A 3217-nucleotide genomic window follows, 5' to 3' on the forward strand; every position below is an offset into this window, starting at 1 on the left:
TTTTGTTATGAAGTTACCAGGAAAATTATATGTGAATGAAATTCCTCCTGGAGAAGCAAGTTCTCATCTTTACCGTCACACAGTGTAACATTTGGGTCTGCAGTCGCGGGCAAAAAAATCACCTCCCAAGATGTGCCTGTTGCAGTGCACCAACACAGTAAGTCCTGAACCTACATGTGTTCAAGTTAGCCTCTGCACTCAGCCCCCACCATGGCTCTGCCTGGAGAAACCTGCCAACTCCAGGCCGTGCATTTGGAACACGGTCAGCATTTCAAGTTGTTACAATGAGCATTTTCAGGAATTTTTTCAAAGATGGACTTCAGCGTTTCCACACAGTCCAACTTTCCTTGGACATCGCAAGAATGAGCTTTCCAACAAAGCCTGCAGGACTCAGATTTACATCCTCACAGACAGTTTAATTACTTTCATTGCAGGAGAAAGTATTTAATCACATGCAGTCAGAAAAACAGCCCCTTAAATAAAGCCTTTTGGGCCTGTGATCCCCAATCTGAAATGCAATGAATTAAATGAAACACCCGTACTGCGATCCATTTCAGAACATTTGATATTATCAAAACAAGAGTTCCACAGCTGACATATATATTTGGTCTAAACCAGTGGTAAAACCCTTCCAGCACGTAAGGCTGCTGAATGAGTGTACTTCAGGTGAAAGCTAATGGCAGCTAATTCACACACTGAAACTGCTCCATCAAAAAGGTTGCTTAAACAGCAGTGGTGTTGGCTGCTATTTTCACTTCTCCACGGTCACAACGTTAGAAGCATTTGGCCACCGACGATTCTCAGCCATAGATCTGCATCGATGGTTTCTCGTTTCAAAAACAAATAAATAAAGAGGGTGAGGAAAGGCAGGAATTCTCAGACGTTCGTTACAGCAATTCAGCACAAGTCAGTCTGTTGAAGTCATAAGAACCCACCGTGCTGTTAGTGGTTATCTATTAAAGCTGACTCCCAGCACCAGCTGGTGCTCCTCCCCGACGTGCTATCTAATTCTTTACACACCAGGCAGTTCATAAATCCTCAACTCCAACTTGCAGTCAGCGTATGCAGAGCCCCCTGTCCAACCTTTCCACTGCAATCAAGGCTGATTCCGTAAGCAGCAGAAACTCACGTGCAAACATCAGCTGTCAGAGTAGAAGCCTTCCCCCACTCAGTTCTGAGACAAACAAGTGGTTTTACAGCTGGGTATGGATCAGAACACAGTCCCAGAGGGGACCTGTTACAATTACAGTAAGACACTTCATTCCGAAACAACAGACAAAGCACGTGTGTATTGTATATATATTTTATAAAAGAGCAATGCCTTCTGAAGAGTGGAGAATAGCCAGAACGCTACAAAGATGCTGTAACAAGAGTCAATATTTGTGCGTTTGCTTTATGAAGCTTACATTCTACCGTTTACAAAGGCCAGCACTTATATAGGACTCTCCACTAACAAACAAATCTGGAATACATCAATTGTACAGGTAAGTCAGCCCAAAATAAGCGACAGCTATGCTCTTCTGTTTTAAGAAAGCATGCAATAGTTCCCCCCTCTGCCACCCCTTGCCCGGGTTTCTCGATCACAGAACCACTAAAGCACAGTATAACCAAAGTGGGGCACAGGTAACAGGTTGAATTTCATCACAGACCGTTTATCGACAGTTTTGCAAATGTAAAAGCAGCCCTTCTTCAGCAACAAGAAGGCAGAGAAGATACAAGCGTGAATAAAAAAATAATTAAGCAATTTAAGACATCCAAAATTGAAGAAATAGCACTGGGCATATACAAATAAAATTAACATTCCGTACTGCAGAGCTCATTTAAAAATGGCACCAAAGGACAATATATTACAATATGCACATTTATTGGAGGCGGGGAACTAACGCTCCACAGGTGAAAATGATAATACAAATAACAGTGCCGCCGTTGGCCCTCACGGTACTTCTTACAATTGAATGAAAACACTCTTAAAAATAATCTGGCAGGTACACATCTTCTGCAAACTCAACAGCTTCTTCAGAACAGAAAGGAGCACGGATCTCTTCCTGTCCCTTTTAGCCAGCCAGTATTGCCAGAGATTGTGCCCACTTTTGAAGCACGTTATCTCACTTTAAAGTCAGTGCTATTTTCTTTCAAAAAAGTTCAGAAGTTGTACTTAGAGATAACAAAAGCATTTATGTTACAAACATTCAGAAATGGAAGCTTATGGTTCTGGCAGACAACGTTGCGTATTAAATACAAACCAGCCAGCAAGTACTGAACATAAAAAACTTATTCAATCATAAAAAAATACTATAATTCATCACCACAGACTTTTTACATAGTTATAAATAATAAATAGCATAACACAGTAGATTACAAACAGATTTATTTTGCCCCGTTAAAGTCTTTAAAAAGTAAATTCTCTGTTGTCTTACTTCAGACTGACCAAAGTACTGTATCACAACGAGTCACGGCTCCAACCTAACTCCTAAGCCAAACAAACCTGCAGAGCTTCCACTCAACCTCAGCTTTGAAGCCTTCTGTTAGAAATCCAGCGTTCACTTCGCCATTTGCCCTGCTCATTACAAAGGCATGAGCGCTGAATGCAGCAGCTTCCAAAGCTACTGCACAGGCTGCCACTCGTTGGGATTGCCCACAGCACCTCGCAACGGAGCACACTCCTTGGAAAGGAACACTAAGGAAAGCAGCACTGATGACAGATTCTGGTAAGCACGCTATCAACAAGCTGTACACAAAGGACGTTTCCCACCCACCCCTCCGGTTTACATTCCATAATTTTGTAACAATGTCCCCTAAGGCACAAAAATACCTATGACCTCAATGCCACAGGAGACATTGATGGTGCCATACATGTTCTCCTACACAGTAGTTTTAATAACTTAGTTATCTGCATGGTATGTCTTAGATCGAGGCATGGATGAATTCTCCTTGGCCAAATGTTGCTAAATATTGACCTTATTTCATATAATCCATAGGATGAAGAGCGTGGGGAGAGAACTATGCAGCTATTTTAATCACGTTCATTTATACTGTTATTTCTTCACTGCCAGCAAAAGTGACAGTCGTTCACTATTTTGTTGGTTTTTGTAATGTAACGGTGAGATTTCCAGAGCCACCATGCTCTCCTGTAATGAAAATTACTAGCAGCGTTAACATCTTTCTTCTCCCTTCTGCAAAGAACTTGAGGCTAGTGCCTGAAAATTAAAAAAAAAAA

The sequence above is a fragment of the Meleagris gallopavo genome, chromosome 9 (genome assembly GCF_000146605.3).
Source record: "Meleagris gallopavo isolate NT-WF06-2002-E0010 breed Aviagen turkey brand Nicholas breeding stock chromosome 9, Turkey_5.1, whole genome shotgun sequence".
Taxonomy (NCBI): Eukaryota; Metazoa; Chordata; class Aves; order Galliformes; family Phasianidae; genus Meleagris; species Meleagris gallopavo.